The sequence below is a fragment of the Ambystoma mexicanum genome, chromosome 10, assembly GCF_040938575.1.
Source record: "Ambystoma mexicanum isolate Mex_15411 chromosome 10, UKY_AmexF1_1, whole genome shotgun sequence".
NCBI classification, from domain to species: domain Eukaryota; kingdom Metazoa; phylum Chordata; class Amphibia; order Caudata; family Ambystomatidae; genus Ambystoma; species Ambystoma mexicanum.
In genome coordinates, this window is record NC_090932.1 from 521,721,243 (window position 1) to 521,743,073 (window position 21,831).

At 47.1% G+C, this 21,831-nt stretch overlaps 46 non-coding genes and 23 pseudogenes across 46 annotated transcripts; all 69 read left to right on the top strand.

Annotated features, from left to right (window-relative positions):
• The first annotated feature begins 87 nt into the window (after positions 1-87).
• Positions 88-207, top strand: LOC138494072 (5S ribosomal RNA). Its single transcript, XR_011277036.1, has one exon. It is a non-coding gene; the product is annotated as a 5S ribosomal RNA (ribosomal RNA).
• Positions 208-313: 106 nt separating this feature from the next.
• LOC138494022 (5S ribosomal RNA) lies at positions 314-432 on the top strand. The gene has a single exon (XR_011276991.1). It is a non-coding gene; the product is annotated as a 5S ribosomal RNA (ribosomal RNA).
• A 106-nt stretch (positions 433-538) lies between these two features.
• Positions 539-657, top strand: LOC138493397 (5S ribosomal RNA). The gene has a single exon (XR_011276423.1). It is a non-coding gene; the product is annotated as a 5S ribosomal RNA (ribosomal RNA).
• A 106-nt stretch (positions 658-763) lies between these two features.
• Positions 764-882, top strand: LOC138493443 (5S ribosomal RNA). Its single transcript, XR_011276465.1, has one exon. It is a non-coding gene; the product is annotated as a 5S ribosomal RNA (ribosomal RNA).
• Positions 883-1,173: 291 nt separating this feature from the next.
• Positions 1,174-1,282, top strand: LOC138495499 (5S ribosomal RNA; annotated as a pseudogene).
• A 106-nt stretch (positions 1,283-1,388) lies between these two features.
• Positions 1,389-1,507, top strand: LOC138493444 (5S ribosomal RNA). Its single transcript, XR_011276466.1, has one exon. It is a non-coding gene; the product is annotated as a 5S ribosomal RNA (ribosomal RNA).
• A 106-nt stretch (positions 1,508-1,613) lies between these two features.
• LOC138493710 (5S ribosomal RNA) lies at positions 1,614-1,732 on the top strand. Its single transcript, XR_011276708.1, has one exon. It is a non-coding gene; the product is annotated as a 5S ribosomal RNA (ribosomal RNA).
• A 106-nt stretch (positions 1,733-1,838) lies between these two features.
• Positions 1,839-1,957, top strand: LOC138494784 (5S ribosomal RNA; annotated as a pseudogene).
• A 483-nt stretch (positions 1,958-2,440) lies between these two features.
• LOC138495617 (5S ribosomal RNA) lies at positions 2,441-2,549 on the top strand (annotated as a pseudogene).
• A 106-nt stretch (positions 2,550-2,655) lies between these two features.
• Positions 2,656-2,774, top strand: LOC138493445 (5S ribosomal RNA). The gene has a single exon (XR_011276467.1). It is a non-coding gene; the product is annotated as a 5S ribosomal RNA (ribosomal RNA).
• A 106-nt stretch (positions 2,775-2,880) lies between these two features.
• LOC138494638 (5S ribosomal RNA) lies at positions 2,881-2,999 on the top strand (annotated as a pseudogene).
• A 106-nt stretch (positions 3,000-3,105) lies between these two features.
• Positions 3,106-3,213, top strand: LOC138495444 (5S ribosomal RNA; annotated as a pseudogene).
• Positions 3,214-3,319: 106 nt separating this feature from the next.
• LOC138493447 (5S ribosomal RNA) lies at positions 3,320-3,438 on the top strand. Its single transcript, XR_011276469.1, has one exon. It is a non-coding gene; the product is annotated as a 5S ribosomal RNA (ribosomal RNA).
• A 106-nt stretch (positions 3,439-3,544) lies between these two features.
• LOC138493448 (5S ribosomal RNA) lies at positions 3,545-3,663 on the top strand. Its single transcript, XR_011276470.1, has one exon. It is a non-coding gene; the product is annotated as a 5S ribosomal RNA (ribosomal RNA).
• Positions 3,664-3,769: 106 nt separating this feature from the next.
• On the top strand, positions 3,770-3,888 carry LOC138494888 (5S ribosomal RNA; annotated as a pseudogene).
• Positions 3,889-3,994: 106 nt separating this feature from the next.
• On the top strand, positions 3,995-4,103 carry LOC138495173 (5S ribosomal RNA; annotated as a pseudogene).
• Positions 4,104-4,209: 106 nt separating this feature from the next.
• LOC138493712 (5S ribosomal RNA) lies at positions 4,210-4,328 on the top strand. Its single transcript, XR_011276710.1, has one exon. It is a non-coding gene; the product is annotated as a 5S ribosomal RNA (ribosomal RNA).
• Positions 4,329-4,793: 465 nt separating this feature from the next.
• LOC138495591 (5S ribosomal RNA) lies at positions 4,794-4,902 on the top strand (annotated as a pseudogene).
• Positions 4,903-5,008: 106 nt separating this feature from the next.
• On the top strand, positions 5,009-5,127 carry LOC138497064 (5S ribosomal RNA). Its single transcript, XR_011278489.1, has one exon. It is a non-coding gene; the product is annotated as a 5S ribosomal RNA (ribosomal RNA).
• Positions 5,128-5,817: 690 nt separating this feature from the next.
• Positions 5,818-5,936, top strand: LOC138495296 (5S ribosomal RNA). Its single transcript, XR_011277597.1, has one exon. It is a non-coding gene; the product is annotated as a 5S ribosomal RNA (ribosomal RNA).
• Positions 5,937-6,042: 106 nt separating this feature from the next.
• LOC138494268 (5S ribosomal RNA) lies at positions 6,043-6,161 on the top strand. The gene has a single exon (XR_011277213.1). It is a non-coding gene; the product is annotated as a 5S ribosomal RNA (ribosomal RNA).
• Positions 6,162-6,636: 475 nt separating this feature from the next.
• On the top strand, positions 6,637-6,745 carry LOC138495681 (5S ribosomal RNA; annotated as a pseudogene).
• A 106-nt stretch (positions 6,746-6,851) lies between these two features.
• Positions 6,852-6,967, top strand: LOC138494795 (5S ribosomal RNA; annotated as a pseudogene).
• A 106-nt stretch (positions 6,968-7,073) lies between these two features.
• Positions 7,074-7,192, top strand: LOC138493449 (5S ribosomal RNA). The gene has a single exon (XR_011276471.1). It is a non-coding gene; the product is annotated as a 5S ribosomal RNA (ribosomal RNA).
• A 106-nt stretch (positions 7,193-7,298) lies between these two features.
• Positions 7,299-7,417, top strand: LOC138493996 (5S ribosomal RNA). Its single transcript, XR_011276967.1, has one exon. It is a non-coding gene; the product is annotated as a 5S ribosomal RNA (ribosomal RNA).
• A 106-nt stretch (positions 7,418-7,523) lies between these two features.
• Positions 7,524-7,642, top strand: LOC138494107 (5S ribosomal RNA). The gene has a single exon (XR_011277067.1). It is a non-coding gene; the product is annotated as a 5S ribosomal RNA (ribosomal RNA).
• A 106-nt stretch (positions 7,643-7,748) lies between these two features.
• On the top strand, positions 7,749-7,867 carry LOC138494947 (5S ribosomal RNA; annotated as a pseudogene).
• Positions 7,868-7,973: 106 nt separating this feature from the next.
• On the top strand, positions 7,974-8,092 carry LOC138494327 (5S ribosomal RNA). Its single transcript, XR_011277267.1, has one exon. It is a non-coding gene; the product is annotated as a 5S ribosomal RNA (ribosomal RNA).
• A 465-nt stretch (positions 8,093-8,557) lies between these two features.
• Positions 8,558-8,666, top strand: LOC138496101 (5S ribosomal RNA; annotated as a pseudogene).
• A 106-nt stretch (positions 8,667-8,772) lies between these two features.
• Positions 8,773-8,891, top strand: LOC138495308 (5S ribosomal RNA). The gene has a single exon (XR_011277598.1). It is a non-coding gene; the product is annotated as a 5S ribosomal RNA (ribosomal RNA).
• Positions 8,892-8,997: 106 nt separating this feature from the next.
• Positions 8,998-9,116, top strand: LOC138493451 (5S ribosomal RNA). Its single transcript, XR_011276472.1, has one exon. It is a non-coding gene; the product is annotated as a 5S ribosomal RNA (ribosomal RNA).
• A 106-nt stretch (positions 9,117-9,222) lies between these two features.
• On the top strand, positions 9,223-9,341 carry LOC138493646 (5S ribosomal RNA). Its single transcript, XR_011276650.1, has one exon. It is a non-coding gene; the product is annotated as a 5S ribosomal RNA (ribosomal RNA).
• Positions 9,342-9,447: 106 nt separating this feature from the next.
• On the top strand, positions 9,448-9,566 carry LOC138493878 (5S ribosomal RNA). The gene has a single exon (XR_011276861.1). It is a non-coding gene; the product is annotated as a 5S ribosomal RNA (ribosomal RNA).
• A 691-nt stretch (positions 9,567-10,257) lies between these two features.
• On the top strand, positions 10,258-10,373 carry LOC138494656 (5S ribosomal RNA; annotated as a pseudogene).
• Positions 10,374-10,479: 106 nt separating this feature from the next.
• On the top strand, positions 10,480-10,598 carry LOC138493786 (5S ribosomal RNA). The gene has a single exon (XR_011276777.1). It is a non-coding gene; the product is annotated as a 5S ribosomal RNA (ribosomal RNA).
• A 106-nt stretch (positions 10,599-10,704) lies between these two features.
• On the top strand, positions 10,705-10,823 carry LOC138493998 (5S ribosomal RNA). The gene has a single exon (XR_011276969.1). It is a non-coding gene; the product is annotated as a 5S ribosomal RNA (ribosomal RNA).
• Positions 10,824-10,929: 106 nt separating this feature from the next.
• On the top strand, positions 10,930-11,045 carry LOC138494657 (5S ribosomal RNA; annotated as a pseudogene).
• A 106-nt stretch (positions 11,046-11,151) lies between these two features.
• Positions 11,152-11,270, top strand: LOC138494330 (5S ribosomal RNA). The gene has a single exon (XR_011277270.1). It is a non-coding gene; the product is annotated as a 5S ribosomal RNA (ribosomal RNA).
• A 106-nt stretch (positions 11,271-11,376) lies between these two features.
• LOC138493999 (5S ribosomal RNA) lies at positions 11,377-11,495 on the top strand. The gene has a single exon (XR_011276970.1). It is a non-coding gene; the product is annotated as a 5S ribosomal RNA (ribosomal RNA).
• Positions 11,496-11,601: 106 nt separating this feature from the next.
• On the top strand, positions 11,602-11,720 carry LOC138493452 (5S ribosomal RNA). Its single transcript, XR_011276473.1, has one exon. It is a non-coding gene; the product is annotated as a 5S ribosomal RNA (ribosomal RNA).
• A 1,057-nt stretch (positions 11,721-12,777) lies between these two features.
• On the top strand, positions 12,778-12,886 carry LOC138495856 (5S ribosomal RNA; annotated as a pseudogene).
• A 106-nt stretch (positions 12,887-12,992) lies between these two features.
• LOC138494261 (5S ribosomal RNA) lies at positions 12,993-13,111 on the top strand. The gene has a single exon (XR_011277207.1). It is a non-coding gene; the product is annotated as a 5S ribosomal RNA (ribosomal RNA).
• Positions 13,112-13,594: 483 nt separating this feature from the next.
• On the top strand, positions 13,595-13,703 carry LOC138495618 (5S ribosomal RNA; annotated as a pseudogene).
• Positions 13,704-13,809: 106 nt separating this feature from the next.
• LOC138493454 (5S ribosomal RNA) lies at positions 13,810-13,928 on the top strand. The gene has a single exon (XR_011276475.1). It is a non-coding gene; the product is annotated as a 5S ribosomal RNA (ribosomal RNA).
• Positions 13,929-14,034: 106 nt separating this feature from the next.
• Positions 14,035-14,153, top strand: LOC138494583 (5S ribosomal RNA). The gene has a single exon (XR_011277500.1). It is a non-coding gene; the product is annotated as a 5S ribosomal RNA (ribosomal RNA).
• A 106-nt stretch (positions 14,154-14,259) lies between these two features.
• LOC138495244 (5S ribosomal RNA) lies at positions 14,260-14,367 on the top strand (annotated as a pseudogene).
• Positions 14,368-15,035: 668 nt separating this feature from the next.
• Positions 15,036-15,154, top strand: LOC138496667 (5S ribosomal RNA). The gene has a single exon (XR_011278158.1). It is a non-coding gene; the product is annotated as a 5S ribosomal RNA (ribosomal RNA).
• Positions 15,155-15,260: 106 nt separating this feature from the next.
• On the top strand, positions 15,261-15,379 carry LOC138493455 (5S ribosomal RNA). Its single transcript, XR_011276476.1, has one exon. It is a non-coding gene; the product is annotated as a 5S ribosomal RNA (ribosomal RNA).
• A 106-nt stretch (positions 15,380-15,485) lies between these two features.
• On the top strand, positions 15,486-15,604 carry LOC138493456 (5S ribosomal RNA). Its single transcript, XR_011276477.1, has one exon. It is a non-coding gene; the product is annotated as a 5S ribosomal RNA (ribosomal RNA).
• A 106-nt stretch (positions 15,605-15,710) lies between these two features.
• Positions 15,711-15,829, top strand: LOC138497017 (5S ribosomal RNA). Its single transcript, XR_011278447.1, has one exon. It is a non-coding gene; the product is annotated as a 5S ribosomal RNA (ribosomal RNA).
• Positions 15,830-15,935: 106 nt separating this feature from the next.
• Positions 15,936-16,044, top strand: LOC138494891 (5S ribosomal RNA; annotated as a pseudogene).
• Positions 16,045-16,150: 106 nt separating this feature from the next.
• Positions 16,151-16,269, top strand: LOC138494435 (5S ribosomal RNA). Its single transcript, XR_011277365.1, has one exon. It is a non-coding gene; the product is annotated as a 5S ribosomal RNA (ribosomal RNA).
• A 106-nt stretch (positions 16,270-16,375) lies between these two features.
• LOC138494949 (5S ribosomal RNA) lies at positions 16,376-16,494 on the top strand (annotated as a pseudogene).
• A 106-nt stretch (positions 16,495-16,600) lies between these two features.
• On the top strand, positions 16,601-16,708 carry LOC138495245 (5S ribosomal RNA; annotated as a pseudogene).
• A 106-nt stretch (positions 16,709-16,814) lies between these two features.
• On the top strand, positions 16,815-16,933 carry LOC138494329 (5S ribosomal RNA). The gene has a single exon (XR_011277269.1). It is a non-coding gene; the product is annotated as a 5S ribosomal RNA (ribosomal RNA).
• A 465-nt stretch (positions 16,934-17,398) lies between these two features.
• Positions 17,399-17,507, top strand: LOC138496102 (5S ribosomal RNA; annotated as a pseudogene).
• Positions 17,508-17,613: 106 nt separating this feature from the next.
• LOC138495320 (5S ribosomal RNA) lies at positions 17,614-17,732 on the top strand. The gene has a single exon (XR_011277599.1). It is a non-coding gene; the product is annotated as a 5S ribosomal RNA (ribosomal RNA).
• Positions 17,733-17,838: 106 nt separating this feature from the next.
• Positions 17,839-17,957, top strand: LOC138493457 (5S ribosomal RNA). The gene has a single exon (XR_011276478.1). It is a non-coding gene; the product is annotated as a 5S ribosomal RNA (ribosomal RNA).
• A 106-nt stretch (positions 17,958-18,063) lies between these two features.
• On the top strand, positions 18,064-18,182 carry LOC138493647 (5S ribosomal RNA). Its single transcript, XR_011276651.1, has one exon. It is a non-coding gene; the product is annotated as a 5S ribosomal RNA (ribosomal RNA).
• Positions 18,183-18,288: 106 nt separating this feature from the next.
• Positions 18,289-18,407, top strand: LOC138493881 (5S ribosomal RNA). Its single transcript, XR_011276862.1, has one exon. It is a non-coding gene; the product is annotated as a 5S ribosomal RNA (ribosomal RNA).
• Positions 18,408-19,098: 691 nt separating this feature from the next.
• LOC138494659 (5S ribosomal RNA) lies at positions 19,099-19,214 on the top strand (annotated as a pseudogene).
• Positions 19,215-19,320: 106 nt separating this feature from the next.
• On the top strand, positions 19,321-19,439 carry LOC138493787 (5S ribosomal RNA). The gene has a single exon (XR_011276778.1). It is a non-coding gene; the product is annotated as a 5S ribosomal RNA (ribosomal RNA).
• Positions 19,440-19,545: 106 nt separating this feature from the next.
• Positions 19,546-19,664, top strand: LOC138493772 (5S ribosomal RNA). The gene has a single exon (XR_011276764.1). It is a non-coding gene; the product is annotated as a 5S ribosomal RNA (ribosomal RNA).
• A 106-nt stretch (positions 19,665-19,770) lies between these two features.
• Positions 19,771-19,886, top strand: LOC138494887 (5S ribosomal RNA; annotated as a pseudogene).
• A 106-nt stretch (positions 19,887-19,992) lies between these two features.
• Positions 19,993-20,111, top strand: LOC138494331 (5S ribosomal RNA). The gene has a single exon (XR_011277271.1). It is a non-coding gene; the product is annotated as a 5S ribosomal RNA (ribosomal RNA).
• Positions 20,112-20,217: 106 nt separating this feature from the next.
• Positions 20,218-20,336, top strand: LOC138494000 (5S ribosomal RNA). The gene has a single exon (XR_011276971.1). It is a non-coding gene; the product is annotated as a 5S ribosomal RNA (ribosomal RNA).
• A 106-nt stretch (positions 20,337-20,442) lies between these two features.
• LOC138493458 (5S ribosomal RNA) lies at positions 20,443-20,561 on the top strand. The gene has a single exon (XR_011276479.1). It is a non-coding gene; the product is annotated as a 5S ribosomal RNA (ribosomal RNA).
• A 699-nt stretch (positions 20,562-21,260) lies between these two features.
• Positions 21,261-21,379, top strand: LOC138493460 (5S ribosomal RNA). Its single transcript, XR_011276481.1, has one exon. It is a non-coding gene; the product is annotated as a 5S ribosomal RNA (ribosomal RNA).
• Positions 21,380-21,485: 106 nt separating this feature from the next.
• LOC138494478 (5S ribosomal RNA) lies at positions 21,486-21,604 on the top strand. Its single transcript, XR_011277404.1, has one exon. It is a non-coding gene; the product is annotated as a 5S ribosomal RNA (ribosomal RNA).
• Positions 21,605-21,831: the final 227 nt, after the last annotated feature.

The following is a 21,831-nucleotide window of genomic DNA, read 5'->3' on the forward strand; positions in this document are numbered from 1 at the left end:
GGCAGTGAGCCATTTCTCAATTGGCTTTCAAAACTGCATGGTCTAGCCAACTAGATGCTTAAAGGTACAAATCTCAGAAGGCCCAGAGCCTACGGCCACACCACACTGAATGCGCCTGATCTCGTCTGATCTCATGAAGCTAAGCAGTGTCGGGCCTAGTTAGTACTTGGATGGGAGACCGCCTGGGAATACCAGGTGCTGTAGGCTTTTTTGTGCTCCATGTTCAGACAGTGAGCCATTTCTCAATTGGCTTTCAAAACTGCATTGTCTAGCCAACTAGATGCTTAAAGGAACAAATCTCAGAAGGCCCAGAGCCTAAGGCCACACCACACTGAATGCGCCTGATCTCGTCTGATCTCAGAAGCTAAGCAGTGTCGGGCCTAGTTAGTACCTGGATGGGAGACCGCCTGGGAATACCAGGTGCTGTAGGCTTTTTTGTGCTCCATGTTCAGGCAGTGAGCCATTTCTCAATTGGCTTTCAAAACTGCATGGTCTAGCCAACTAGATGCTTAAAGGTACAAATCTCAGAAGGCCCAGAGCCTACGGCCACACCACACTGAATGTGCCTGATCTCGTCTGATCTCAGAAACTAAGCAGTGTCGGGCCTAGTTAGTACCTGGATGGGAGACCGCCTGGGAATACCAGGTGCTGTAGGCTTTTTTGTGCTCCATGTTCAGGCAGTGAGCCATTTCTCAATTGGCTTTCAAAACTGCATGGTCTAGCCAACTAGATGCTTAAAGGTACAAATCTCAGAAGGCCCAGAGCCTACGGCCACACCACACTGAATGTGCCTGATCTCGTCTGATCTCAGAAGCTAAGCAGTGTCGGGCCTAGTTAGTACCTGGATGGGAGACCGCCTGGGAATACCAGGTGCTGTAGGCTTTTTTGTGCTCCATGTTCAGGCAGTGAGCCATTTCTCAATTGGCTTTCAAAACTGCATGGTCTAGCCAACTAGATGCTTAAAGGTACAAATCTCAGAAGTCCCAGAGCCTACGGCCACACCACAGTGTCGGGCCTAGTTAGTACCTGGATGGGAGACCGCCTGGGAATACCAGGTGCTGTAGGCTTTTTTGTGCTCCATGTTCAGGCAGTGAGCCATTTCTCAATTGGCTTTCAAAACTGCATGGTCTAGCCAACTAGATGCTTAAAGGTACAAATCTCAGAAGGCCCAGAGCCTACGGCCACACCACACTGAATGCCCCTGATCTCAGAAGCTAAGCAGTGTCAGGCCTAGTTAGTACCTGGATGGGAGACCGCCTGGGAATACCAGGTGCTGTCGGATTTTTTGTGCTCCATGTTCAGGCAGTGAGCCATTTCTCAATTGGCTTTCAAAACTGCATGGTCTAGCCAACTAGATGCTTAAAGGTACAAATCTCCGAAGGCCCAGAGCCTACGGCCACACCACACTGAATGTGCCTGATCTCGTCTGATCTCAGAAGCTAAGCAGTGTCGGGCCTAGTTAGTACCTGGATGGGAGACCGCCTGGGAATACCAGGTGCTGTAGGCTTTTTTGTGCTCCATGTTCAGGCAGTGAGCCATTTCTCAATTGGCTTTCAAAACTGCATGGTCTAGCCAACTAGATGCTTAAAGGTACAAATCTCAGAAGGCCCAGAGCCTACGGCCACACCACACTCAATGCGCCTGATCTCGTCTGATCTCAGAAGCTAAGCAGTGTCGGGCCTAGTTAGTACCTGGATGGGAGACCGCCTGGGAATACCAGGTGCTGTAGGCTTTTTTGTGCTCCATGTTCAGGCAGTGAGCCATTTCTCAATTGGCTTTCAAAACTGCATGGTCTAGCCAACTAGATGCTTAAAGGTACAAATCTCAGAAGGCCCAGAGCCTACGGCCACACCACACCGAATGTGCCTGATCTCGTCTGATCTCAGAAGCTAAGCAGTGTCGGGCATAGTTAGTACCTGGATGGGAGACCGCCTGGGAATACCAGGTTCTGTAGGCTTTTTTGTGCTCTATGATTAGTAATTGTGCCACTTCTCAATTTCTTTTTAAATTTGCTTATGATTCCAAAATAAATGTATCCCTTTTAATAGCGGAAATGTTGGACAACAACATGAGGGCTGGCGCTACCTATTTACATAAAATTAACATACGGGTAGTGTGTTCATGGGTAATAAATCTACCTTCACATGTAATGCAGTAATGCAGTTCAGAGAATATTGAGTCCATAAAGAGTCTTGAAAGAAAGCCATGGTTGTGTTGGTTGTTCTCTCCAACTCCCTGCAACAGAAACAGGATGGATGGAGTAAAGTTATCCAACCAGACATAGGAGTCCTGAATGGGCCCACAAGTCTTATATATCTCGCCTGATCGAGCCTGATCGAGCGCTGATCGGGTGATGAGCGTGGTATCATGTTGCAAGTGGCTTTATGGCTTAGCTTACTAACTGTAAATGCAAAAGAGTAATACTCTTAGCATTTCTCAATTTTAGGGCTACACCACAATGAATGCGCCCGATCTCGGAAGCTAAGCAGTTTTGGGCCTAGTTAGTACCTGGATGGGAGACCGCCTGGGAATACCAGGTGCTGTAGGCTTTTCTGTGCTCCATGTTCAGGCAGTGAGCCATTTCTCAATTGGCTTTCAAAACTGCATGGTCTAGCCAACTAGATGCTTAAAGGTACAAATCTCAGACGGCCCAGAGCCTACGGCCACACCACACTGAATGTGCCTGATCTCGTCTGATCTCAGAAGCTAAGCAGTGTCGGGCCTAGTTAGTACCTGGATGGGAGACCGCCTGGGAATACCAGGTGCTGTAGGCTTTTTTGTGCTCCATGTTCAGGCAGTGAGCCATTTCTCAATTGGCTTTCAAAACTGCATGGTCTAGCCAACTAGATGCTTAAAGGTACAAATCTCAGAAGGCCCAGAGCCTACGGCCACACCACACTGAATGTGCCTGATCTCGTCTGATTTCAGAAGCTAAGCAGTGTCAGGCCTAGTTAGTACCTGGATGGGAGACCGCCTGGGAATACATGGTGCTGTAGGCTTTTTTGTGCTCCATGTTCAGGCAGTGAGCCATTTCTCAATTGGCTTTCAAAACTGCATGTTCTAGCCAACTAGATGCTTAAAGGTACAAATCTCAGAAGGCCCAGAGCCTACGGCCACATCACACTGAATGCGCTGATCTCAGAAGCTAAGCAGTGTCGGGCCTAGTTAGTACCTGGATGGGAGACCGCCTGGGAATACCAGGTGCTGTAGGCTTTTTTGTGCTCCATGTTCAGGCAGTGAGCCATTTCTCAATTGGCTTTCAAAACTGCATGGTCTAGCCAACTAGATGCTTAAAGGTACAAATCTCAGAAGGCCCAGAGCCTACGGCCACACCACACTGAATGTGCCTGATCTCGTCTGATCTCAGAAGCTAAGCAGTGTCGGGCCTAGTTAGTACCTGGATGGGAGACCGCCTGGGAATACCAGGTGCTGTAGGCTTTTTTGTGCTCCATGTTCAGGCAGTGAGCCATTTCTCAATTGGCTTTCAAAACTGCATGGTCTAGCCAACTAGATGCTTAAAGGTACAAATCTCAGAAGGCCCAGAGCCTACGGCCACACCACACTGAATGTGCCTGATCTCGTCTGATCTCAGAAGCTAAGCAGTGTCGGGCCTAGTTAGTACCTGGATGGGAGACCGCCTGGGAATACCAGGTGCTGTAGGCTTTTTTGTGCTCCATGTTCAGGCAGTGAGCCATTTCTCAATTGGCTTTCAAAACTGCATGGTCTAGCCAACTAGATGCTTAAAGGTACAAATCTCAGAAGGCCCAGAGCCTACGGCCACACCACACTGAATGCGCCTGATCTCGTCTGATTTCAGAAGCTAAGCAGTGTCAGGCCTAGTTAGTACCTGAATGGGAGACCGCCTGGGAATACAGGGTGCTGTAGCCTTTTTTGTGCTCCATGTTCAGGCAGTGAGCCATTTCTCAATTGGCTTTCAAAACTGCATGTTCAAGCCAACTAGATGCTTAAAGGTACAAATCTCAGAAGGCCCAGAGCCTACGGCCACACCACACTGAATGCGTCTGATCTCAGAAGCTAAGCAGTGTCGGGCCTAGTTTGTACCTGGATGGGAGACCGCCTGGGAATACCAGGTGCTGTAGGCTTTTTTGTGCTCCATGTTCAGGCAGTGAGCCATTTCTCAATTGGCTTTCAAAACTGCATGGTCTAGCCAACTAGATGCTTAAAGGTACAAATCTCAGAAGGCCCAGAGCCTACGGCCACACCACACTGAATGCGCCTGATCTCGTCTGATTTCAGAAGCTAAGCAGTGTCGGGCCTAGATAGTACCTGGATGGGAGACCGCCTGGGAATACCAGGTGCTGTAGGCTTTTTTGTGCTCTATGATTAGTAATTGTGCCACTTCTCAATTTCTTTTTAAATTTGCTTATGATTCCAAAATAAATGTATCCCTTTTACTAGCGGAAATGTTGGACAACAACATGAGGGCTGGCGCTACCTATTTACATAAAATTAACATACGGGTAGTGTGTTCATGGGTAATAAATCTACCTTCACATGTAATGCAGTTCAGAGAATATTGAGTCCATAAAGAGTCTTGAAAGAAAGCCATGGTTGTGTTGGTTGTTCTCTCCAACTCCCTGCAACAGAAACAGGATGGATGGAGTAAAGTTATCCTACCAGACATAGGAGTCCTGAATGGGCCCACAAGTCTTATATATCTCGCCTGATCGAGCGCTGATCGGGTGATGAGCGTGGTATCATGTTGCAAGTGGCTTTATGGCTTAGCTTACTAACTGTAAATGCATAAGAGTAATACTCTTAGCATTTCTCAATTTTAGGGCTACACCACAATGAATGCGCCCGATCTCGGAAGCTAAGCAGTTTCGGGCCTAGTTAGTACCTGGATGGGAGACCGCCTGGGAATACCAGGTGCTGTAAGCTTTTTTGTGCTCCATGTTCAGGCAGTGAGCCATTTCTCAATTGGCTTTCAAAACTGCATGGTCTAGCCAACTATATGCTTAAAGGTACAAATCTCAGAAGGCCCAGAGCCTATGGCCACACCACACTGAATGCGCCTGATCTCGTCTGATCTCAGAAGCTAAGCAGTGTCGGGCCTAGTTAGTACCTGGATGGGAGACCGCCTGGGAATACCAGGTGCTGTAGGCTTTTTTGTGCTCTATGATTAGTAATTGTGCCACTTCTCAATTTCTTTTTAAATTTGCTTATGATTCCAAAATAAATGTATCCCTTTTAATAGCGGAAATGTTGGACAACAACATGAGGGCTGGCGCTACCTATTTACATAAAATTAACATACGGGTAGTGTGTTCATGGGTAATAAATCTACCTTCACATGTAATGCAGTTCAGAGAATATTGAGTCCATAAAGAGTCTTGAAAGAAAGCCATGGTTGTGTTGGTTGTTCTCTCCAACTCCCTGCAACAGAAACAGGATGGATGGAGTAAAGTTATCCAACCAGACATAGGAGTCCTGAATGGGCCCACAAGTCTTATATATCTCGCCTGATCGAGCCTGATCCAGCGCTGATCGGGTGATGAGCGTGGTATCATGTTGCAAGTGGCTTTATGGCTTAGCTTACTAACTGTAAATGCAAAAGAGTAATACTCTTAGCATTTCTCAATTTTAGGGCTACACCACAATGAATGCGCCTGATCTCGGAAGCTAAGCAGTTTCGGGCCTAGTTAGTACCTGGATGGGAGACCGCCTGGGAATACCAGGTGCTGTAGGCTTTTTTGTGCTCCATGTTCAGGCAGTGAGCCATTTCTCAATTGGCTTTCAAAACTGCATGGTCTAGCCAACTAGATGCTTAAAGGTACAAATCTCAGAAGGCCCAGAGCCTACGGCCACACCACACTGAATGCGCCTGATCTCGTCTGATCTCAGAAGCTAAGCAGTGTCGGGCCTAGTTAGTACCTGGATGGGAGACCGCCTGGGAATACCAGGTGCTGTAGGCTTTTTTGTGCTCCATGTTCAGGCAGTGAGCCATTTCTCAATTGGCTTTCAAAACTGCATGGTCTAGCCAACTAGATGCTTAAAGGTACAAATCTCAGAAGGCCCAGAGCCTACGGCCACACCACACTGAATGCGCCTGAACTCGTCTGATCTCAGAAGCTAAGCAGTGTCGGGCCTAGTTAGTACCTGGATGGGAGACCGCCTGGGAATACCAGGTTCTGTAGGCTTTTTTGTGCTCTATGATTAGTAATTGTGCCACTTCTCAATTTCTTTTTAAATTTGCTTATGATTCCAAAATAAATGTATCCCTTTTAATAGCGGAAATGTTGGACAACAACATGAGGGCTGGCGCTACCTATTTACATAAAATTAACATACGGGTAGTGTGTTCATGGGTAATAAATCTACCTTCACATGTAATGCAGTTCAGAGAATATTGAGTCCATAAAGAGTCTTGAAAGAAAGCCATGGTTGTGTTGGTTGTTCTCTCCAACTCCCTGCAACAGAAACAGGATGGATGGAGTAAAGTTATCCAACCAGACATAGGAGTCCTGAATGGGCCCACAAGTCTTATATATCTCGCCTGATCGAGCCTGATCGAGCGCTGATCGGGTGATGAGCGTGGTATCATGTTGCAAGTGGCTTTATGGCTTAGCTTACTAACTGTAAATGCATAAGAGTAATACTCTTAGCATTTCTCAATTTTAGGGCTACACCACAATGAATGCGCCCGATCTCGGAAGCTAAGCAGTATCGGGCCTAGTTAGTACCTGGATGGGAGACCGCCTGGGAATACCAGGTGCTGTAGGCTTTTTTGTGCTCCATGTTCAGGCAGTGAGCCATTTCTCAATTGGCTTTCAAAACTGCATGGTCTAGCCAACTAGATGCTTAAAGGTACAAATCTCAGGAGGCCCAGAGCCCACGGCCACACCACACTGAATGCGCCTGATTTCTGATCTCAGAAGCTAAGCAGTGTCGGGCCTAGTTAGTACCTGGATGGGAGACCGCCTGGGAATACCAGGTGCTGTAGGCTTTTTTGTGCTCCATGTTCAGGCAGTGAGCCATTTCTCAATTGGCTTTCAAAACTGCATGGTCTAGCCAACTAGATGCTTAAAGGTACAAATCTCAAAAGGCCCAGAGCCTACGGCCACACCACACTGAATGTGCCTGATCTCGTCTGATCTCAGAAGCTAAGCAGTGTCGGGCCTAGTTAGTACCTGGATGGGAGACCGCCTGGGAATACCAGGTGCTGTAGGCTTTTTTGTGCTCCATGTTCAGGCAGTGAGCCATTTCTCAATTGGCTTTCAAAACTGCATGGTCTAGCCAACTAGATGCTTAAAGGTACAAATCTCAGAAGACCCAGAGCCTACGGCCAGACCACACTGAATGCGCCTGATCTCGTCTGATCTCAGAAGCTAAGCAGTTTCGGGCCTAGTTAGTACCTGGATGGGAGACCGCCTGGGAATACCAGGTGCTGTAGGCTTTTTTGTGCTCCATGTTCAGGCAGTGAGCCATTTCTCAATTGGCTTTCAAAACTGCATGGTCTAGCCAACTAGATGCTTAAAGGTACAAATCTCAGACGGCTCAGAGCCTACGGCCACACCACACTGAATGTGCCTGATCTCGTCTGATCTCAGAAGCTAAGCAGTGTCAGGCCTAGTTAGTACCTGGATGGGAGACCGCCTGGGAATACCAGGTGCTGTAGGCTTTTTTTTGCTCCATGTTCAGGCAGTGAGCCATTTCTCAATTGGCTTTCAAAACTGCATGGTCTAGCCAACTAGATGCTTAAAGGTACAAATCTCAGAAGTCCCAGAGCCTACGGCCACACCACACTGAATGCGCCTGATCTTGTCTGATTTCAGAAGCTAAGCAGTGTCAGGCCTAGTTAGTACCTGGATGGGAGACTGCCTGGGAATACAGGGTGCTGTAGGCTTTTTTGTGCTCCATGTTCAGGCAGTGAGCCATTTCTCAATTGGCTTTCAAAACTGCATGGTCTAGCCAACTAGATGCTTAAAGGTACAAATCTCAGAAGGCCCAGAGCCTACGGCCACACCACACTGAATGCGCCTGATCTAGTCTGATTTCAGAAGCTAAGCAGTGTCGGGCCTAGTTAGTACCTGGATGGGAGACCGCCTGGGAATACCAGGTGCTGTAGGCTTTTTTGTGCTCTATGATTAGTAATTGTGCCACTTCTCAATTTCTTTTTAAATTTGCTTATGATTCCAAAATAAATGTATCCCTTTTACTAGCGGAAATGTTGGACAACAACATGAGGGCTGGCGCTACCTATTTACATAAAATTAACATACGGGTAGTGTGTTCATGGGTAATAAATCTACCTTCATATGTAATGCAGTTCAGAGAATATTGAGTCCATAAAGAGTCTTGAAAGAAAGCCATGGTTGTGTTGGTTGTTCTCTCCAACTCCCTGCAACAGAAACAGGATGGATGGAGTAAAGTTATCCTACCAGACATAGGAGTCCTGAATGGGCCCACAAGTCTTATATATCTCGCCTGATCGAGCGCTGATCGGGTGATGAGCGTGGTATCATGTTGCAAGTGGCTTTATGGCTTAGCTTACTAACTGTAAATGCATAAGAGTAATACTCTTAGCATTTCTCAATTTTAGGGCTACACCACAATGAATGCGCCCGATCTCGGAAGCTAAGCAGTTTCGGGCCTAGATAGTACCTGGATGGGAGACCGCCTGGGAATACCAGGTGCTGTAGGCTTTTTTGTGCTCCATGTTCAGGCAGTGAGCCATTTCTCAATTGGCTTTCAAAACTGCATGGTCTAGCCAACTAGATGCTTAAAGGTACAAATCTCAGAAGGCCCAGAGCCTACGGCCACACCACACTGAATGCGCCTGATCTCGTCTGATCTCAGAAGCTAAGCAGTGTCGGGCCTAGTTAGTACCTGGATGGGAGACCGCCTGGGAATACCAGGTGCTGTAGGCTTTTTTGTGCTCCATGTTCAGGCAGTGAGCCATTTCTCAATTGGCTTTCAAAACTGCATGGTCTAGCCAACTAGATGCTTAAAGGTAGAAATCTCAGAAGGCCCAGAGCCTACGGCCACACCACACTGAATGTGCCTGATCTCGTCTGATCTCAGAAGCTAAGCAGTGTCGGGCCTAGTTAGTACCTGGATGGGAGACCGCCTGGGAATACCAGGTGCTGTAGGCTTTTTTGTGCTCCATGTTCAGGCAGTGAGCCATTTCTCAATTGGCTTTCAAAACTGCATGGTCTAGCCAACTAGATGCTTAAAGGTACAAATCTCAGAAGGCCCAGAGCCTACGGCCACACCACACTGAATGTGCCTGATCTCGTCTGATCTCAGAAGCTAAGCAGTGTCGGGCCTAGTTAGTACCTGGATGGGAGACCGCCTGGGAGTACCAGGTGCTGTAGGCTTTTTTGTGCTCCATGTTCAGGCAGTGAGCCATTTCTCAATTGGCTTTCAAAACTGCATGGTCTAGCCAACTAGATGCTTAAAGGTACAAATCTCAGAAGGCCCAGAGCCTACGGCCACACCACACTGAATGCGCCTGATCTCGTCTGATCTCAGAAGCTAAGCAGTGTCGGGCCTAGTTAGTACCTGGATGGGAGACCGCCTGGGAATACCAGGTTCTGTAGGCTTTTTTGTGCTCTATGATTAGTAATTGTGCCACTTCTCAATTTCTTTTTAAATTTGCTTATGATTCCAAAATAAATGTATCCCTTTTAATAGCGGAAATGTTGGACAACAACATGAGGGCTGGCGCTACCTATTTACATAAAATTAACATACGGGTAGTGTGTTCATGGGTAATAAATCTACCTTCACATGTAATGCAGTTCAGAGAATATTGAGTCCATAAAGAGTCTTGAAAGAAAGCCATGGTTGTGTTGGTTGTTCTCTCCAACTCCCTGCAACAGAAACAGGATGGATGGAGTAAAGTTATCCAACCAGACATAGGAGTCCTGAATGGGCCCACAAGTCTTATATATCTCGCCTGATCGAGCCTGATCGAGCGCTGATCGGGTGATGAGCGTGGTATCATGTTGCAAGTGGCTTTATGGCTTAGCTTACTAACTGTAAATGCATAAGAGTAATACTCTTAGCATTTCTCAATTTTAGGGCTACACCACAATGAATGCGCCCGATCTCGTGAAGCTAAGCAGTATCGGGCCTAGTTAGTACCTGGATGGGAGACCGCCTGGGAATACCAGGTGCTGTAGGCTTTTTTGTGCTCCATGTTCAGGCAGTGAGCCATTTCTCAATTGGCTTTCAAAACTGCATGGTCTAGCCAACTAGATGCTTAAAGGTACAAATCTCAGAAGGCCCAGAGCCCACGGCCACACCACACTGAATGCGCCTGATCTCTGATCTCAGAAGCTAAGCAGTGTCGGGCCTAGTTAGTACCTGGATGGGAGACCGCCTGGGAATACCAGGTGCTGTAGGCTTTTTTGTGCTCCATGTTCAGGCAGTGAGCCATTTCTCAATTGGCTTTCAAAACTGCATGGTCTAGCCAACTAGATGCTTAAAGGTACAAATCTCAGAAGGCCCAGAGCCTACGGCCACACCACACTGAATGCGCCTGATCTCGTCTGATCTCAGAAGCTAAGCAGTGTCAGGCCTAGTTAGTACCTGGATGGGAGACCGCCTGGGAATACCAGGTGCTGTAGGCTTGTTTGTGCTCCATGTTCAGGCAGTGAGCCATTTCTCAATTGGCTTTCAAAACTGCATGGTCTAGCCAACTAGATGCTTAAAGGTACAAATCTCAGAAGACCCAGAGCCTACGGCCAGACCACACTGAATGCGCCTGATCTCGTCTGATCTCAGAAGCTAAGCAGTTTCGGGCCTAGTTAGTACCTGGATGGGAGACCGCCTGGGAATACCAGGTGCTGTAGGCTTTTTTGTGCTCCATGTTCAGGCAGTGAGCCATTTCTCAATTGCCTTTCAAAACTGCATGGTCTAGCCAACTAGATGCTTAAAGGTACAAATCTCAGAAGGCCCAGAGCCCACGGCCACACCACACTGAATGCGCCTGATCTCTGATCTCAGAAGCTAAGCAGTGTCGGGCCTAGTTAGTACCTGGATGGGAGACCGCCTGGGAATACCAGGTGCTGTAGGCTTTTTTGTGCTCCATGTTCAGGCAGTGAGCCATTTCTCAATTGCCTTTCAAAACTGCATGGTCTAGCCAACTAGATGCTTAAAGGTACAAATCTCAGAAGGCCCAGAGCCTACGGCCACACCACACTGAATGCGCCTGATCTTGTCTGATCTCAGAAGCTAAGCAGTGTCAGGCCTAGTTAGTACCTGGATGGGAGACCGCCTGGGAATACCAGGTGCTGTAGGCTTGTTTGTGCTCCATGTTCAGGCAGTGAGCCATTTCTCAATTGGCTTTCAAAACTGCATGGTCTAGCCAACTAGATGCTTAAAGGTACAAATCTCAGAAGACCCAGAGCCTACGGCCAGACCACACTGAATGCGCCTGATCTCGTCTGATCTCAGAAGCTAAGCAGTTTCGGGCCTAGTTAGTACCTGGATGGGAGACCGCCTGGGAATACCAGGTGCTGTAGGCTTTTTTGTGCTCCATGTTCAGGCAGTGAGCCATTTCTCAATTGGCTTTCAAAACTGCATGGTCTAGCCAACTAGATGCTTAAAGGTACAAATCTCAGAAGGCCCAGAGCCTACGGCCACACCACACTGAATGTGCCTGATCTCGTCTGATCTCAGAAGCTAAGCAGTGTCGGGCCTAGTTAGTACCTGGATGGGAGACCGCCTGGGAATACCAGGTGCTGTAGGCTTTTTTGTGCTCTATGATTAGTAATTGTGCCACTTCTCAATTTCTTTTTAAATTTGCTTATGATTCCAAAATAAATGTATCCCTTTTAATAGCGGAAATGTTGGACAACAACATGAGGGCTGGCGCTACCTATTTACATAAAATTAACATACGGGTAGTGTGTTCATGGGTAATAAATCTACCTTCACATGTAATGCAGTAATGCAGTTCAGAGAATATTGAGTCCATAAAGAGTCTTGAAAGAAAGCCATGGTTGTGTTGGTTGTTCTCTCCAACTCCCTGCAACAGAAACAGCATGGATGGAGTAAAGTTATCCAACCAGACATAGGAGTCCTGAATGGGCCCACAAGTCTTATATATCTCGCCTGATCGAGCCTGATCGAGCGCTGATCGGGTGATGAGCGTGGTATCATGTTGCAAGTGGCTTTATGGCTTAGCTTACTAACTGTAAATGCAAAAGAGTAATACTCTTAGCATTTCTCAATTTTAGGGCTACACCACAATGAATGCGCCCGATCTCGGAAGCTAAGCAGTTTTGGGCCTAGTTAGTACCTGTATGCGAGACCGCCTGGGAATACCAGGTGCTGTAGGCTTTTTTGTGCTCTATGATTAGTAATTGTGCCACTTCTCAATTTCTTTTTAAATTTGCTTATGATTCCAAAATAAATGTATTCCTTTTACTAGCGGAAATGTTGGACAACAACATGAGGGCTGGCGCTACCTATTTACATAAAATTAACATACGGGTAGTGTGTTCATGGGTAATAAATCTACCTTCATATGTAATGCAGTTCAGAGAATATTGAGTCCATAAAGAGTCTTGAAAGAAAGCCATGGTTGTGTTGGTTGTTCTCTCCAACTCCCTGCAACAGAAACAGGATGGATGGAGTAAAGTTATCCTACCAGACATAGGAGTCCTGAATGGGCCCACAAGTCTTATATATCTCGCCTGATCGAGCGCTGATCGGGTGATGAGCGTGGTATCATGTTGCAAGTGGCTTTATGGCTTAGCTTACTAACTGTAAATGCATAAGAGTAATACTCTTAGCATTTCTCAATTTTAGGGCTACACCACAATGAATGCGCCCGATCTCGGAAGCTAAGCAGTTTCGGGCCTAGTTAGTACCTGGATGGGAGACCGCCTGGGAATACCAGGTGCTGTAGGCTTTTTTGTGCTCCATGTTCAGGCAGTGAGCCATTTCTCAATTGGCTTTCAAAACTGCATGGTCTAGCCAACTAGATGCTTAAAGGTACAAATCTCAGAAGGCCCAGAGCCTACGGCCACAACACACTGAATGTGCCTGATCTCGTCTGATCTCAGAAGCTAAGCAGTGTCGGGCCTAGTTAGTACCTGGATGGGAGACCGCCTGGGAATACCAGGTGCTGTAGGCTTTTTTGTGCTCTATGATTAGTAATTGTGCCACTTCTCAATTTCTTTTTAAATTTGCTTATGATTCCAAAATAAATGTATCCCTTTTAATAGCGGAAATGTTGGACAACAACATGAGGGCTGGCGCTACCTATTTACATAAAATTAACATACGGGTAGTGTGCTCATGGGTAATAAATCTACCTTCACATGTAATGCAGTAATGCAGTTCAGAGAATATTGAGTCCATAAAGAGTCTTGAAAGAAAGCCATGGTTGTGTTGGTTGTTCTCTCCAACTCCCTGCAACAGAAACAGCATGGATGGAGTAAAGTTATCCAACCAGACATAGGAGTCCTGAATGGGCCCACAAGTCTTATATATCTCGCCTGATCGAGCCTGATCGAGCGCTGATCGGGTGATGAGCGTGGTATCATGTTGCAAGTGGCTTTATGGCTTAGCTTACTAACTGTAAATGCAAAAGAGTAATACTCTTAGCATTTCTCAATTTTAGGGCTACACCACAATGAATGCGCCCGATCTCGGAAGCTAAGCAGTTTTGGGCCTAGTTAGTACCTGGATGGGAGACCGCCTGGGAATACCAGGTGCTGTAGGCTTTTCTGTGCTCCATGTTCAGGCAGTGAGCCATTTCTCATTTGGCTTTCAAAACTGCATGGTCTAGCCAACTAGATGCTTAAAGGTACAAATCTCAGACGGCCCAGAGCCTACGGCCACACCACACTGAATGTGCCTGATCTCGTCTGATCTCAGAAGCTAAGCAGTGTCGGGCCTAGTTAGTACCTGGATGGGAGACCGCCTGGGAATACCAGGTGCTGTAGGCTTTTTTGTGCTCCATGTTCAGGCAGTGAGCCATTTCTCAATTGGCTTTCAAAACTGCATGGTCTAGCCAACTAGATGCTTAAAGGTACAAATCTCAGAAGGCCCAGAGCCTACGGCCACACCACACTGAATGCGCCTGATCTCGTCTGATTTCAGAAGCTAAGCAGTGTCAGGCCTAGTTAGTACCTGGATGGGAGACCGCCTGGGAATACAGGGTGCTGTAGGCTTTTTTGTGCTCCATGTTCAGGCAGTGAGCCATTTCTCAATTTGCTTTCAAAACTGCATGTTCTAGCCAACTAGATGCTTAAAGGTACAAATCTCAGAAGGCCCAGAGCCTACGGCCACACCACACTGAATGCGCTGATCTCAGAAGCTAAGCAGTGTCGGGCCTAGTTAGTACCTGGATGGGAGACCGCCTGGGAATACCAGGTGCTGTAGGCTTTTTTGTGCTCTATGATTAGTAATTGTGCCACTTCTCAATTTCTTTTTAAATTTGCTTATGATTCCAAAATAAATGTATCCCTTTTACTAGCGGAAATGTTGGACAACAACATGAGGGCTGGCGCTACCTATTTACATAAAATTAACATACGGGTAGTGTGTTCATGGGTAATAAATCTACCTTCATATGTAATGCAGTTCAGAGAATATTGAGTCCATAAAGAGTCTTGAAAGAAAGCCATGGTTGTGTTGGTTGTTCTCTCCAACTCCCTGCAACAGAAACAGGATGGATGGAGTAAAGTTATCCTACCAGACATAGGAGTCCTGAATGGGCCCACAAGTCTTATATATCTCGCCTGATCGAGCCTGATCGGGGTATGATGTTGCAAGTGGCTTTATGGCTTAGCTTACTAACTGTAAATGCATAAGAGTAATACTCTTAGCATTTCTCAATTTTAGGGCTACACCACAATGAATGCGCCCGATCTGGGAAGCTAAGCAGTTTCGGGCCTAGTTAGTACCTGGATGGGAGACCGCCTGGGAATACCAGGTGCTGTAGGCTTTTTTGTGCTCCATGTTCAGGCAGTGAGCCATTTCTCAATTGGCTTTCAAAACTGCATGGTCTAGCCAACTAGATGCTTAAAGGTACAAATCTCAGAAGGCCCAGAGCCTACGGCCACACCACACTGAATGCTCCTGATCTCGTCTGATCTCAGAAGCTAAGCAGTGTCGGGCCTAGTTAGTACCTGGATGGGAGACCGCCTGGGAATACCAGGTGCTGTAGGCTTTTTTGTGCTCCATGTTCAGGCAGTGAGCCATTTCTCAATTGGCTTTCAAAACTGCATGGTCTAGCCAACTAGATGCTTAAAGGTACAAATCTCAGAAGGCCCAGAGCCTACGGCCACACCACACTGAATGTGCCTGATCTCGTCTGATCTCAGAAGCTAAGCAGTGTCGGGCCTAGTTAGTACCTGGATGGGAGACCGCCTGGGAATACCAGGTGCTGTAGGCTTTTTTTTGCTCCATGTTCAGGCAGTGAGCCATTTCTCAATTGGCTTTCAAAACTGCATGGTCTAGCCAACTAGATGCTTAAAGGTACAAATCTCAGAAGGCCCAGAGCCTACGGCCACACCACACTGAATGTGCCTGATCTCGTCTGATCTCAGAAGCTAAGCAGTGTCGGGCCTAGTTAGTACCTGGATGGGAGACCGCCTGGGAATACCAGGTGCTGTAGGCTTTTTTGTGCTCCATGTTCAGGCAGTGAGCCATTTCTCAATTGGCTTTCAAAACTGCATGGTCTAGCCAACTAGATGCTTAAAGGTACAAATCTCAGAAGTCCCAGAGCCTACGGCCACACCACACTGAATGCGCCTGATCTCGTCTGATCTCAGAAGCTAAGCAGTGTCGGGCCTAGTTAGTACCTTGATGGGAGACCGCCTGGGAATACCAGGTGCTGTAGGCTTTTTTGTGCTCCATGTTCAGGCAGTGAGCCATTTCTCAATTGGCTTTCAAAACTGCATGGTCTAGCCAACTAGATGCTTAAAGGTACAAATCTCAGAAGACCCAGAGCCTACGGCCACACCACACTGAATGCCCCTGATCTCAGAAGCTAAGCAGTGTCGGGCCTAGTTAGTACCTGGATGGGAGACCGCCTGGGAATACCAGGTGCTGTAGGCTTTTTTTTGCTCCATGTTCAGGCAGTGAGCCATTTCTCAATTGGCTTTCAAAACTGCATGGTCTAGCCAACTAGATGCTTAAAGGTACAAATCTCAGAAGTCCCAGAGCCTACGGCCGCACCACACTGAATGTGCCTGATCTCGTCTGATCTCAGAAGCTAAGCAGTGTCAGGCCTAGTTAGTACCTGGATGGGAGACCGCCTGGGAATACCAGGTGCTGTAGGCTTTTTTTTGCTCCATGTTCAGGCAGTGAGCCATTTCTCAATTGGCTTTCAAAACTGCATGGTCTAGCCAACTAGATGCTTAAAGGTACAAATCTCAGAAGTCCCAGAGCCTACGGCCACACCACACTGAATGCGCCTGATCTTGTCTGATTTCAGAAGCTAAGCAGTGTCAGGCCTAGTTAGTACCTGGATGGGAGACTGCCTGGGAATACAGGGTGCTGTAGGCTTTTTTGTGCTCCATGTTCAGGCAGTGAGCCATTTCTCAATTGGCTTTCAAAACTGCATGTTCTAGCCAATTAGATGCTTAAAGGTACAAATCTCAGAAGGCCCAGAGCCTACGGCCACACCACACTGAATGCGCTGATCTCAGAAGCTAAGCAGTGTCGGGCCTAGTTAGTACCTGGATGGGAGACCGCCTGGGAATACCAGGTGCTGTAGGCTTTTTTGTGCTCCATGTTCAGGCAGTGAGCCATTTCTCAATTGGCTTTCAAAACTGCATGGTCTAGCCAACTAGATGCTTAAAGGTACAAATCTCAGAAGGCCCAGAGCCTACGGCCACACCACACTGAATGCGCCTGATCTAGTCTGATTTCAGAAGCTAAGCAGTGTCGGGCCTAGTTAGTACCTGGATGGGAGACCGCCTGGGAATACCAGGTGCTGTAGGCTTTTTTGTGCTCTATGATTAGTAATTGTGCCACTTCTCAATTTCTTTTTAAATTTGTTTATGATTCCAAAATAAATGTATCCCTTTTACTAGCGGAAATGTTGGACAACAACATGAGGGCTGGCGCTACCTATTTACATAAAATTAACATACGGGTAGTGTGTTCATGGGTAATAAATCTACCTTCATATGTAATGCAGTTCAGAGAATATTGAGTCCATAAAGAGTCTTGAAAGAAAGCCATGGTTGTGTTGGTTGTTCTCTCCAACTCCCTGCAACAGAAACAGGATGGATGGAGTAAAGTTATCCTACCAGACATAGGAGTCCTGAATGGGCCCACAAGTCTTATATATCTCGCCTGATCGAGCGCTGATCGGGTGATGAGCGTGGTATCATGTTGCAAGTGGCTTTATGGCTTAGCTTACTAACTGTAAATGCATAAGAGTAATACTCTTAGCATTTCTCAATTTTAGGGCTACACCACAATGAATGCGCCCGATCTCGGAAGCTAAGCAGTTTCGGGCCTAGATAGTACCTGGATGGGAGACCGCCTGGGAATACCAGGTGCTGTAGGCTTTTTTGTGCTCCATGTTCAGGCAGTGAGCCATTTCTCAATTGGCTTTCAAAACTGCATGGTCTAGCCAACTAGATGCTTAAAGGTACAAATCTCAGAAGGCCCAGAGCCTACGGCCACACCACACTGAATGCGCCTGATCTCGTCTGATCTCAGAAGCTAAGCAGTGTCGGGCCTAGTTAGTACCTGGATGGGAGACCGCCTGGGAATACCAGGTGCTGTAGGCTTTTTTGTGCTCCATGTTCAGGCAGTGAGCCATTTCTCAATTGGCTTTCAAAACTGCATGGTCTAGCCAACTAGATGCTTAAAGGTAGAAATCTCAGAAGGCCCAGAGCCTACGGCCACACCACACTGAATGTGCCTGATCTCGTCTGATCTCAGAAGCTAAGCAGTGTCGGGCCTAGTTAGTACCTGGATGGGAGACCGCCTGGGAATACCAGGTGCTGTAGGCTTTTTTGTGCTCCATGTTCAGGCAGTGAGCCATTTCTCAATTGGCTTTCAAAACTGCATGGTCTAGCCAACTAGATGCTTAAAGGTACAAATCTCAGAAGGCCCAGAGCCTACGGCCACACCACACTGAATGTGCCTGATCTCGTCTGATCTCAGAAGCTAAGCAGTGTCGGGCCTAGTTAGTACCTGGATGGGAGACCGCCTGGGAGTACCAGGTGCTGTAGGCTTTTTTGTGCTCCATGTTCAGGCAGTGAGCCATTTCTCAATTGGCTTTCAAAACTGCATGGTCTAGCCAACTAGATGCTTAAAGGTACAAATCTCAGAAGGCCCAGAGCCTACGGCCACACCACACTGAATGCGCCTGATCTCGTCTGATCTCAGAAGCTAAGCAGTGTCGGGCCTAGTTAGTACCTGGATGGGAGACCGCCTGGGAATACCAGGTTCTGTAGGCTTTTTTGTGCTCTATGATTAGTAATTGTGCCACTTCTCAATTTCTTTTTAAATTTGCTTATGATTCCAAAATAAATGTATCCCTTTTAATAGCGGAAATGTTGGACAACAACATGAGGGCTGGCGCTACCTATTTACATAAAATTAACATACGGGTAGTGTGTTCATGGGTAATAAATCTACCTTCACATGTAATGCAGTTCAGAGAATATTGAGTCCATAAAGAGTCTTGAAAGAAAGCCATGGTTGTGTTGGTTGTTCTCTCCAACTCCCTGCAACAGAAACAGGATGGATGGAGTAAAGTTATCCAACCAGACATAGGAGTCCTGAATGGGCCCACAAGTCTTATATATCTCGCCTGATCGAGCCTGATCGAGCACTGATCGGGTGATGAGCGTGGTATCATGTTGCAAGTGGCTTTATGGCTTAGCTTACTAACTGTAAATGCATAAGAGTAATACTCTTAGCATTTCTCAATTTTAGGGCTACACCACAATGAATGCGCCCGATCTCGTGAAGCTAAGCAGTATCGGGCCTAGTTAGTACCTGGATGGGAGACCGCCTGGGAATACCAGGTGCTGTAGGCTTTTTTGTGCTCCATGTTCAGGCAGTGAGCCATTTCTCAATTGGCTTTCAAAACTGCATGGTCTAGCCAACTAGATGCTTAAAGGTACAAATCTCAGAAGGCCCAGAGCCCACGGCCACACCACACTGAATGCGCCTGATCTCTGATCTCAGAAGCTAAGCAGTGTCGGGCCTAGTTAGTACCTGGATGGGAGACCGCCTGGGAATACCAGGTGCTGTAGGCTTTTTTGTGCTCCATGTTCAGGCAGTGAGCCATTTCTCAATTGGCTTTCAAAACTGCATGGTCTAGCCAACTAGATGCTTAAAGGTACAAATCTCAGAAGGCCCAGAGCCTACGGCCACACCACACTGAATGCGCCTGATCTCGTCTGATCTCAGAAGCTAAGCAGTGTCAGGCCTAGTTAGTACCTGGATGGGAGACCGCCTGGGAATACCAGGTGCTGTAGGCTTGTTTGTGCTCCATGTTCAGGCAGTGAGCCATTTCTCAATTGGCTTTCAAAACTGCATGGTCTAGCCAACTAGATGCTTAAAGGTACAAATCTCAGAAGACCCAGAGCCTACGGCCAGACCACACTGAATGCGCCTGATCTCGTCTGATCTCAGAAGCTAAGCAGTTTTGGGCCTAGTTAGTACCTGGATGGGAGACCGCCTGGGAATACCAGGTGCTGTAGGCTTTTTTGTGCTCCATGTTCAGGCAGTGAGCCATTTCTCAATTGCCTTTCAAAACTGCATGGTCTAGCCAACTAGATGCTTAAAGGTACAAATCTCAGAAGGCCCAGAGCCCACGGCCACACCACACTGAATGCGCCTGATCTCTGATCTCAGAAGCTAAGCAGTGTCGGGCCTAGTTAGTACCTGGATGGGAGACCGCCTGGGCATACCAGGTGCTGTAGGCTTTTTTGTGCTCCATGTTCAGGCAGTGAGCCATTTCTCAATTGGCTTTCAAAACTGCATGGTCTAGCCAACTAGATGCTTAAAGGTACAAATCTCAGAAGGCCCAGAGCCTACGGCCACACCACACTGAATGCGCCTGATCTTGTCTGATCTCAGAAGCTAAGCAGTGTCAGGCCTAGTTAGTACCTGGATGGGAGACCGCCTGGGAATACCAGGTGCTGTAGGCTTGTTTGTGCTCCATGTTCAGGCAGTGAGCCATTTCTCAATTGGCTTTCAAAACTGCATGGTCTAGCCAACTAGATGCTTAAAGGTACAAATCTCAGAAGACCCAGAGCCTACGGCCAGACCACACTGAATGCGCCTGATCTCGTCTGATCTCAGAAGCTAAGCAGTTTCGGGCCTAGTTAGTACCTGGATGGGAGACCGCCTGGGAATACCAGGTGCTGTAGGCTTTTTTGTGCTCCATGTTCAGGCAGTGAGCCATTTCTCAATTGGCTTTCAAAACTGCATGGTCTAGCCAACTAGATGCTTAAAGGTACAAATCTCAGAAGGCCCAGAGCCTACGGCCACACCACACTGAATGTGCCTGATCTCGTCTGATCTCAGAAGCTAAGCAGTGTCGGGCCTAGTTAGTACCTGGATGGGAGACCGCCTGGGAATACCAGGTGCTGTAGGCTTTTTTGTGCTCTATGATTAGTAATTGTGCCACTTCTCAATTTCTTTTTAAATTTGCTTATGATTCCAAAATAAATGTATCCCTTTTAATAGCGGAAATGTTGGACAACAACATGAGGGCTGGCGCTACCTATTTACATAAAATTAACATACGGGTAGTGTGTTCATGGGTAATAAATCTACCTTCACATGTAATGCAGTAATGCAGTTCAGAGAATATTGAGTCCATAAAGAGTCTTGAAAGAAAGCCATGGTTGTGTTGGTTGTTCTCTCCAACTCCCTGCAACAGAAACAGCATGGATGGAGTAAAGTTATCCAACCAGACATAGGAGTCCTGAATGGGCCCACAAGTCTTATATATCTCGCCTGATCGAGCCTGATCGAGCGCTGATCGGGTGATGAGCGTGGTATCATGTTGCAAGTGGCTTTATGGCTTAGCTTACTAACTGTAAATGCAAAAGAGTAATACTCTTAGCATTTCTCAATTTTAGGGCTACACCACAATGAATGCGCCCGATCTTGGAAGCTAAGCAGTTTTGGGCCTAATTAGTACCTGGATGGGAGACCGCCTGGGAATACCAGGTGCTGTAGGCTTTTCTGTGCTCCATGTTCAGGCAGTGAGCCATTTCTCAATTGGCTTTTCAAAACTGCATGGTCTAGCCAACTAGATGCTTAAAGGTACAAATCTCAGACGGCCCAGAGCCTACGGCCACACCACACTGAATGTGCCTGATCTCGTCTGATCTCAGAAGCTAAGCAGTGTCGGGCCTAGTTAGTACCTGGATGGGAGACCGCCTGGGAATACCAGGTGCTGTAGGCTTTTTTGTGCTCCATGTTCAGGCAGTGAGCCATTTCTCAATTGGCTTTCAAAACTGCATGGTCTAGCCAACTAGATGCTTAAAGGTACAAATCTCAGAAGGCCCAGAGCCTACGGCCACACCACACTGAATGCGCCTGATCTCGTCTGATTTCAGAAGCTAAGCAGTGTCGGGCCTAGTTAGTACCTGGATGCGAGACCGCCTGGGAATACCAGGTGCTGTAGGCTTTTTTGTGCTCTATGATTAGTAATTGTGCCACTTCTCAATTTCTTTTTAAATTTGCTTATGATTCCAAAATAAATGTATCCCTTTTACTAGCGGAAATGTTGGACAACAACATGAGGGCTGGCGCTACCTATTTACATAAAATTAACATACGGGTAGTGTGTTCATGGGTAATAAATCTACCTTCATATGTAATGCAGTTCAGAGAATATTGAGTCCATAAAGAGTC